The 10,413-nt window shown below is 46.3% G+C and overlaps 1 long non-coding RNA gene across 3 annotated transcripts in view; it reads right to left on the minus strand.

Moving 5' to 3' along the window:
* The window catches only part of LOC106502088, a 32,212-nt gene extending 25,499 nt beyond the window's left edge, over nt 1-6,713 (minus strand). Inside the window, exons 1-3 of one of the 3 annotated variants that reach the window (XR_001918026.1) lie at nt 6,494-6,713; nt 2,500-2,661; nt 2,009-2,151 (exon numbers count right to left, since the gene is read on the minus strand). This is a non-coding gene — a long non-coding RNA (uncharacterized LOC106502088). Of the gene's footprint in view, nt 1-2,008; nt 2,152-2,499; nt 2,662-6,103; nt 6,184-6,493 lie in introns of all 3 variants that reach the window. The other 2 variants (XR_001918027.1, XR_001918025.1) reach the window with 2 other exon arrangements.

The raw sequence follows: 10,413 nt of genomic DNA on the forward strand, positions 1-10,413 counted from the left end.
ACGTAGTGCCAAAGAGCCCCACTGGTTTCTTTCTGTTAAATTGATGGATCCTGTTTTTAAACTGTCAGATTCTGCCCATCGTTTTTGACTCAGAATCACTGTATGGCCATGTGAGGCCTAGTCAACCACCTGATCAACTCGGTTCTATCACCATTATTCTTTGAATTGATTGGTAAGTTCACTCAAAAAAATCAAACCCAAACAACTGACAGCCTCACTCAGGCTCAAAGAAAGCACTCTCAGTCATGTCTATAAGATGCCAAAATACCCACTTGGGTCAATCAATTCCCCAAAAATATCAGGCTAACCTATAGCTGCAGCACAGAGTAGGCAAAGCAATGTTCACTCATCAGCCTGCAGTGACTTGCAGTCTGTATGTGGCTAGCGCCCTTCTGTTCTCATCAAGCTGACTCATTAGAACAAAGAAGCACACGTTCATATGGACACATACATACCATGCCATACTACCCTTAGCCTTTGTCTTTCTGGGAGAGAGAGGATTGAGAGATAGAAACCTTGTCCTAGCAGGAGCAATGGGAAGCCCTTGGGACAGTTTCTGTTAGGTGCGCATTTGCATGAATGTGACTCAGAGTGTAGCTTTGGCCAATATTTGGTAAATTTATAGGCTGAGAGGGAAGGAGCCAGCTAGAATGGGGCTTGGCCAAGTTAACTGCTCATGTGTAAAAATGGCCCAAAATGCATTTGCATGTCTCTGAGCTTTTGTATTTGGCTTTTTGTGTATTTTTTTCCATGACTTGCATGTTTCTGTATCCCTGCATACTCACATATGTCTGAATGTTTGGGCTGTGTCTCTGTGTTTTCCCACACACCTGGGTGTACATCTACTTGTACATTTGCATCTGTCTCTGAATGCTTGCATGTGTTTGTACACGACCTGTGTATGAACGGGTGGATTTGCCTGTGCCTCTGTGCATATCTCCTTTTGGGTTTCTGTATAAGGATGCTATTACATGTATCTGCATGTCTTTAGAGATCAGTAACTCCAATGAGACTTCAGACATCTCTCAAATGCCTGGCAAGCCAAAGGTGAAATCTGATGCTGGAAATGGTTGGGCAGGCCCTCTGCTCAGACTCCCTCTGGCTCAACAACTATTTTCTTCCAAGATGAAGTCTGCAGAGTCTTCCAAGGGCCCCTTCTGGCTGCTTCTAGCAATCCAGACCTCCACAGTCCCCTCTCAGTCCATTTTTAATGGCTCTAATGAGTAGAGGGGAGTTTCTGGAGGTGAACTGGGATTTTAAGAGAGAAATAAAAAAGGAAACTTCATCCTTTCCTTTCCATTTTCCTCATTTTCCCTTATTAACATTAATCAACCCTGAGCATGAGGCATAGGGAAGGCAGCTGCTCTACATTTTTTAGACCTTTCTCACACTTTAAAAGCAAAAAAAATTTGCTGACATTTTTCAGGTCAGTATGATAATCATACTGTAGTTAGGTTGTTAAAAATGATTTTACCTTTTAGAGATATTTATTGAATTGTTTACATAAGAAACAATGTGATGTCTGGGGTTTGCTTAAAAGTGTATGAGGACGTGTTGAGCTCAAAGTAGGTGAAATCAGATTGATCATGGGTTGATCCCTGTTAAAGTGGGGTGATGGGCATGTGAATGTTTGATTATATTATTCTCTCTTGATTTTGTTTTGATTTTTCCATAGTATGAAAGAATCACATTCTCACAGACATCTCCTATTCTTTCCCCACTGCACTCTCCATCTGGAGATGTAGCTGAAACTCTCATTATTCCCCCCATTATGTGGATGAGGAGGTGGAGGGCCCACACCAGGTAAGTGATTTGTCTAAGGCAACTGGGAGCAGAAAGCCCTGACTAGAATTCCAACAGTCTGCTCCCCACCTAGGGTTCTTCTCATTGGACTGTGCATAAACATGAACCTCATGCAGTCATAAAACATAGAATTTGTGAATAAATCCCTATCAGATTAATGAAATTACTGAGGCTCCAGTTGCTCATACATTTGCATGGTGCTTACCTAGACAAGTATATGGACACCCAAGGGTTCCACATTTGCATCTGCAGAGACACATACACACCTCCATTCATACAGCTATGCGTCTTTCGGTTATACACTTGTAGATCACTTATTTTGAAAATACAGGAGGTTGTGCATGATGTCTATGGTGAAAAAAAAAGAAAGGGGATCAGATTGTTACCTCCAGGTGTGCCTGTTCTGTGTGCTCACATGAATAATTAGGCTATCTGCACACCCTTTGTGAGAATGTACCAACAGAGGATTTGAAAGGAGTAAGTGTCCCTAAAATGAGATCGAGCCCAAGACCACAGACACACAGTGAGTTTTGTAAGGAAGGAAAACCATTGCCAAGCTGGTGCCTTGTGCCTCTCAATAAAATTGCAACTTCACACACAGGGATACAAGATTTTTTTTCCTTTCGTACATAAATATGTTCAGATAACTAAAATCATCACATATACTTTCATAAACAGTGTATGGCACCCAGCTACCTTCATGCACGTGTTATACAGCCATGTCTTCAGAGGGAGGATTCCTGCACAGTGAGCACAGGTGCTGGAGTCAGAGGACAGGAGTTCTGATCTCCTGTCCACCACATCCTGAGCATGTCATCTTCAGCAAGTCACATCACCCCTCTTTGGCTCAGTTTCCCCCTTGGAAAAACAAGATTGATAGGAATAGCTAAGTTGCCCAGGTCAAACTATGCTAAACATAAAAACTATTTTTTTCTATAAATCTATATTTTACTCTACATATTCACAATAAAATAATGAATACCCACCAATAACATGTATAACATATAAATATTTGTTTGCATGCATGACAATCTATGTATCTAACTAATTTAAAAATATGGGATAGAAAAAATGAGTAATTGCCTAAGATAACGCAATTCGAATACAGCCCGAACTAGTGAAATGACGATGAGTCTTGGAGTTAGAAGCAACAATCAACAGCGAAAAAGATGTTCAATATAGTTATTATGGAGTGAGTTCTGATTCTTCAAGTGTGGCCCAAGGATCCCTGGGGGTCCTGGATATCCTTTCAAGAGTTCTGTGAACTCTTTTCTTTTCCAGTATATATCTGCATGAGGCTATGTACTTCATATACTTCAAACAGACATTGTATCACAACAACTTGAAAGGAGAAACAGATATGAGGATCCAATCACTTTCTATTAAGCTAGACATTTAAAAGATATACTTCAATGTAAAACAATGATATTCTTCTCACTAAATTGTTTTTTAAAATATTTTTTTCAAAAAAAGTTATGACATCCAATTAAAATTTTGTTAAAAGTTATGACAACATGTGACAGATTATCATTGTTTTAAAAGACTTTTTTTTTTAAGTTCCAGTTTTCGTTTCTAGCAAGGTAAATATTGATAGGTATGACCCATATAAAAAGAACTCTTGGAGATTCTAGTAATATTTAAGAGTATAAAAGGGTTCTAAGACCAAAAAGTTTGTGAACAACTGTCAGAGCCTGTTGCTGCTGGGGTCAAGAACCTAAGCCAAGACCAAGGCAAGTAGCAAAGCCCAGGTTAGGTTCTGCTCACCCTCAGGCTGCTACTGTACCCACATCCTCATCAGTGCTCCCTGCCAAACTCAGTCTCAGCCTAAAGCAGTGTCCAAGTTCATCAAGAGCAGAGAAATTGTTCACAGTGCCCACTCTGGGGTCAGGCAAGTCTGATTGGAGTCCTGGTTCTGCCAATGGGGCATATCATTAGCCTCTTGGGCCTCACTCAGCTTCCACTTGTGTAAAATAGGGACACAACTTCCTTGCAGTGTTATTATAAGATTCAAATGAAATAAATTAAACACAGCACCTGGTACATAGTAAGCACTTAAGAAAATGCCTATTATTGTTAATAATAATAACAGCTAGCACTTACTGAAACCTTACTATATGCCGAGCACTCATCTAAGTGCTTTTTGTACATTTATCCACTTAATCCCAAGGCAATTAAGAACCCTAGGAGACAGTTACTCCACAGTTGCTGCTGCTATTGTGGTGGTGGTGGTGGTTTCCCAGGCCCTGCCTATAAGCAGAATAGTGTAGATTGAAGGGTTAGATAAATGTTTGTGGTTTTGATTTAACTTTGACATGTAAGTGAGAGCATTAAGTGAGGAATCTGATCTTCCAGATATCTCTGACTCCTGCCTTCCTCTTATATAACCACCCCAGGCCTCTGGAGCCAAGTTGTAGGATCAAGAGTGTGTCCTCAGGCCACATGGCCTTCAGCCGAAGGGGCAGGCCTTTTAAAGCAGTGTATGAGGAAGAGAGGACAGCAAAAACCTCTGTCACCAGTAACATCAGTGATAGGTCAAAAAGCCTACTTCATAGGTGCTATACTTGGGATGTTATTCTTCTCTATCACTCAGAGCCTCTCCGCACACACGCACACATACACACATGCAGACCTTCAGCAAAATCACCTCCCATGCATATATAAACAGAAGAAATGAATGTGTTGAGGTCCATGCCTCATGCTTGTTTTGACGGTGTACCTCTAGGCAAATACGTATGCAGAGAGAAAGAACTGTATGAAATTATAGAGTGCAGAGAGAGACTCTCTCCCCAGTTTTCCCCCTTCCATCCTGACTAATTAGCAAAGATGCTGTAACAAAACACAGGCTTTCATCTCCAGTGTCTTTCTTAGATCAGGTTCCCCCAGAGACCATCCTGGCTGGTCTGGATCTATCCAACCACCTGGAGTGGGTGGGGAGTTCAGTTGCCTCTTATTGTCATGGTAACCGAGTGGCAGAGCAACGGGAGCATGAATCTGGGGCTTTTGGCCAACCACCGATCTACAAAGAGAGAAGAGGGGCAGAATCCCAAGCAGGGCTGAATCTCAAGACAGAGCTAGAAGGAAGGGACGGAGAAGGATTTAATCGCTTCTACTGGTTTTCAACTGTAGGTACTAGGGAAAGGACCTTGGGATTATTCCAGTCTGGTGCTCTGGGATATAGGTGGGTTCTTGCTACAGACAGGTCTAGCAGACAGAGTTCAAGAGTCTTGGGATGGCATTATCCAGACTAAAATCCAACTGGATTGACTAAGAGGATAAGACAAGCTATTGTTCACCTTGATTAAGTTTACCACCCTCTCCATCAAGCTTTGAAGACCACATATTCCTGGATATGAGTGGAGGCAAGGAGGATGTGAGGCAGTCATTTCTTGGCTTCTTTTTTATTTTTTGGAAGACAGAGAAAAGAGACCCTTCCGTGTGTATAGTATGGACAATGCCTTGGCCTCCTCCATTAGATTACAGAATTCTGGGAGGTATTGAGGGAAATGCTAATTGCTCAGAAAATGAGTTTGCAATCAAGGGAAGAGGCAGGGGAAGGTAATAAAGAATGACCAGATAGAGAGGTTAGAAAAGGCCATCTCCCCTCTATGGTCAGAATATGAAGATATGTTCAAAATCCAGAGTCCAAAAAAAGCCCAGCAGAGAATTGGGGCAATAGTCTAAATAATTCAGCACCAAACCCTTCGACTACAGTGCTCCTGCCTGAATTTAATGGATAACTGACCCAGTAAGAGAAGAGACTGGTCCCTGGGGGCCAAGACTCAAACTGTGCAATTCCAGGACCCTCTCCAGCTGAGAGAATGAAATGAAAGGGACCGGGGGTTGGAGGGGTCTCAAGGTTTGGCCTCAAAGGTCTCTGGGCTCTGAAGTAGCAGAACAGGCTAGAAGCCAGAGGCCCTCCATTTGGGGGCTTCTTTGCTAGAGAGGGAGGGAGGGAGAGGGAGGGAATGAGGGGAGGGGGAGGGGCAGGCAGGAACAGATGCTTCCAGATCTAAAGGAATAATTTGAGGGGGGAAGGCAGGATCAAACGGAGGAAGAGGAGGGGGAGGAGGGGAAAAAGGAAAGAGAACAAAGGTGTGGTGGGGATTGGAGCCTCTTTGGTGGAATTCGGGTGAGACAGCTAAGCCAACATCTGCCCTGGGGCTATAAAAGCTTGTTCTATTTGCTGCTGGCCCAGGGGCCACTCTGGAGCAGTCAGATCGGTCCCAGAGGTGACCTGGACTGGAAGCTCAGCCAGGAACCTTTGAACCTCAAATGTCCCTCCCAGATTGCCGCCCCCTACCTTTTGGTTCCTCTTCTGCATTCTCAGTGGAGGGGAGTTCCAGGAGGAGCACTGGAGCTGGGGGCTGTCCCAGAGGATTACTGGGGGATGAGAGGGCAGAGGAGCAAGAACCAACTGGAGGAAATACGGAACATAGAAAGCAGCAGGAACCCTAGGCTTCCTTGAAAATGCTGAGCAGAGACAGACAGACCCGGATAGAACTTGAGGCAGTCACATCCCAAAATGGTTCAAAATCATCAGAGACCAAGTCCAAGAAGAGAGGTTTCCAGCTGGGAAGCTCAAATCTCCCCGTTTCCCCTCTGAGCGGGGTCAGGCAGCAGAGGGATGAGGTGAGGTGTGGAGAAGGGCCGGTAAAAGCAGGAGCAAATGCCCATGGGGAATATTCCATACCTCCTCCGTTTTCTCCTCTCCCCAGCTCTTCTCTCCTCTTGCTGGAACTCAACCCCTGTTCTGTAACCTTAATTACCAAGGTCTGTTCCAGCTGAGTGGAAAAACTCCACATGTAGAAAGTTATAAACACTGTGTTCCTGCCCAAAGGGACAGAGTCAAAACAGAAGGCAGGCAGTCCTGGGAGTGGGGTGACACCTTAGAACAAGAACAAACTGGTTGGGGGCCATCTCCCAAGTGACTCATTCCCACACCCCCATGGATAACCCAGCCCTGTCCCCTGTCCATGGGATTGGAAAAGGTGCCTCCCGTGTTTGTAAGAGACCTAATCCTAACCTGGCATTCAGAGACAAAGGCCAGGGGAGGAGGGAGGCAATTCTTCACAGGATTTGGGGCTGAGGTGCGGGGTGGACCCACTCTGGGCCTGGAATTCCTCTGACACAGGAGAGACTGTTGGTTTGATGACCTGGGATTCTTCGGGGTTTGGAAATGTTTCTTCTACTGACTAAGATCTCTCGTCTCCATTGGTCCCCACAAAAATCTTGTGAGAGGGTCTCATTTCCTGCTCTTCTAAGTCAGAGAAAACTATCCTTTCCTTTCCAAAGGAAATAAAGTCTCCTTATTTGGTGGTGGGGAGTTGGTCGGTCGAAGAGCAACCCAGAAGCCCGCTCCATTTTCCACGAAAAAATGGAAGGTGGAATGGGGGAAGCAAAGGGAGCCTGGGCTCTGAAGGGTGAGTCCCGGGAGGTGGAGCGGAGTTCACCGCTCAGTGAACCCGCTCGGCGGGCCACGCAGCCCCCGGCCCCCGCCCCGCGCCCTATTGTCCTCCGTGAGAGCTGGGGGTCGTGACCCAGCTGAAGGCGACACCGCGCCCGCAGCGGACGCGGCGTGGAACCCCGAGCAGAAGCTGGGCCGCCTGTCGGCCTCTCGCGGTCTTTGTCGGGCTGGTCCCATTTCGGCTTCCTCCAGACCCTGGCGGCTGCCAGGAGGGGAGCGAGGACCCCCGAATGCAGGCAGCTGCTTTGTGCCCTGTTCTCTTAGGCCCGGCTTCCTGGGAAGCCAGAGGCACCTCTGGAAGCAGGAACCTAGGATTGAGCTGTTTGGCAGAGCCTTCCACATGCTGTGATTTAGGGTTTCTCCGCCCCGAGTTCAAATATACTTCCCTCTCCCAAACTCTCACACTGCAAAGACAGGGTCAGAAAGGAGTGAGGAGAGGGGCACTTCTTTGGACTGGACTCATTCCCATCACGGTTGCAGAGTGGATCCTATAGGACCCTACATCTCAGGGAATCTGGCAATTGCTGATGGGGACTGGGAAGTTAAAACAGTCCCTTTAGGTTTATTAGACTATGTAGCCCTTACTCTTCCTCAAACATCCTCTGAGACTCTTCCTACCCATCCTTGTCTCCCCTGCCTCCTAATTCATCAGTTAGCTGGGCCTGCAGGCATGGTTGTGGTTGTGGGCTTGGCTTCTGGAAGGACCCTGTTGTTCAAAGAAACTACAGAGCTGACACCAGAGAGAAGAGCAGGAAAATCCTGAGGCATAGAGGAGAGCCAAGCCAGAGAAGAGGCTCCTGGACTTGGGAGGCAGTGAGCAGACCTCGGTTTCTCTCTGCTCCCCAAGTCCAAAGGGGATCCGAGTTCTGGGAACCGTACAGATTTTAATGCGGCTGAGAGAACCCTCCAGGTGTCCGGTTCAAACAGTGCACATTACCCTTTTTAATTCTCAAGAAGCAACTAAAACTTGGATACTCAAAGCTGCCACATGCTGCAGGAGAAAAATCAAATTGGGGCTAGTGAGATGGGATGCAGAAAAAGCAGGCCAAGGGGGGTGGTCAGTTCCATCAGAAAGACTGGTCACAGGCAAAGACTTTTTTTTTCCCTACTAAATCCCCTAAATGTTTATTTTGGGCCACTACCCACCCAGATAAATCAAGCTAACAGATTAGGAAGTTCATAAAATTGTACTCTTAGGTAATGATATCCAGAGAAGTAATAAATATTCCCGCTGTGCTGATGGCCGCTGAAGTTGGGGGTTCCTCCATCTCTTTTTCCAAGCCTAAGAAGAATTTCTTGAAAGGGGAACATTTTCATAAAAATTAGCTCTCCAAAGTTGGGGTGCAGATAGAAGCTGTGGAAAACCATGAGAAGTGGCTTTGTGAACCACACTTCCCCAGGACTGGGCAGAAAGCTGAGAAAAAGATGGTAAAATTGCCCCAGCAGGCTTCTCCTCCCCACCATAGCACCCCCTTCAGAGTCAGTCTCTCCAATCTTAGAAAAGCAGACAAACCGTGCCTAGCAGAGGGTACCCTGGCCCCAAGCTCCGGAGAAACCCTTAACTGTTCTCTTCCTTAGCGGTCCCCCAAATACACACAGATACATACATCTAACAGCGGGAAGGCGTCCCTGGATTGCAATCGGCCAAGTCTATGCTCAAAAAAAGCTAATGCATAGATTGCAGAGAAAACTTTGTAGGAAACTTCACACAAGCGGCAGTGAGAGGCCCTCAGACAAGCAAAGTTCCTCAGTCCTTCCCCCACCCCTGCCCCCACCCCCAGGCTCACTTTCTCCACTCTTTCTCTCTTTTGGGAAACAAGTTTCCTTGTTTCCCAGGTACACTCCTTGGCTCAGATACTCCATTTTTTCCCCAAGCAGAAGTTCACCGCTCCTGATTGGATTTCCCACCTTCCCTCCCCAAGACGCAGAGTTGAAATAAAAATTGAATGGCAAACAGAGACAGAGTTGAAACTGCTGTGCTCCTCGGCCCCAGAGCATATGAGTGCTAACTACTTACATGTCAAGGGGATTTTTGACCTGTGGGGATCTCCTGGTGCTTGGAGAGAAGGACCTTGGAAGATTGGTGTTGCCGGTTTCACCCCGTCTTCTTTTTACTTAGCCATTGGAGAGACACACACAATAAGCTAGCAGGCATTCATGCGCCTTGCCTCTCCCATTACTCGGGGCAAGAGATCCCCAGCCCCACAGAAGCTGTGGCATCCTGTCTGGAGACAGGGGGCTGAGCTAGGGCTGGCTTGGGAGGGTCGGAGCTGGGGGTGGGGGAGAGGTCAGAGGCGCTGCCGAATATAAAGGCGATGGGAGAGAAACTGCTGTGTCCTCCCCGTGAACCTGGGCTGCGTCTTCCCCACCCTCCCCCAGGCTTTCCCCCACTGTTCAATCCAACTTCAATAAAAGCCCCGACCCTCAGCTTCCCAGTGAGGCTGTAGCAGCATCCAGCGGGTCAAGGCAGCTAGAGCTAGGGGCTCAGGTTGGCCCCCTACACTGGACATCCCGCTCATCTCCGAGAGCCTGATCTCATTCCAGGTGGTCAGGTCCAAGGCAAAGGAAAGTTTTGGGGAAAGAGCAAAGAATGGAACCCACTGGAGGGAAGGCCAGAAGCCAAATTTTTCCAAAACTCAAATACAAGAGGGTTTAGTTTTATTTGTCAAACTATGGATGTCTGATGTTTCTGCTTTTCAGATCGAGAAGGACAGAGAGAGATACACAAAGAGTGACTACATGTGGATGTGTGAGAAGAGAAATTTAAAAGGAAGAGGAATTTAAAACGGAAGCTCTTAAAGAAGGAAAAATAAAAGAACTGTCCCAGTCCTTTTATACTGCTTTTCTTGAACAAGAGTGTGTACCTTTAGCAAGTTCATCTTAATTTCCCTCCCCTGTGTTCATCCCTTTCACTTCAGGGAGGAGAAAGAATACATTCCCCTGAAACCAAGTGAGCAAAGTTAGGAAAAGATTATGAATCTTAATTTCCATTGCCTCCTATTTCCATCTTAACTTCCTTAAGGGATTGGAAAGACTTCCAGGTCCCCCTCTCACACCTTCCCTTTTCCTAAGAGCAGCTAGACCCCCTTTTCCTGCCCCAAAGCCAATTGCATCAAGATGATGGGAGCTACAGTCAGATTTGGCCC

Source organism: Capra hircus, chromosome 5 (assembly GCF_001704415.2).
Source record: "Capra hircus breed San Clemente chromosome 5, ASM170441v1, whole genome shotgun sequence".
In the NCBI taxonomy this organism is placed as follows: domain Eukaryota; kingdom Metazoa; phylum Chordata; class Mammalia; order Artiodactyla; family Bovidae; genus Capra; species Capra hircus.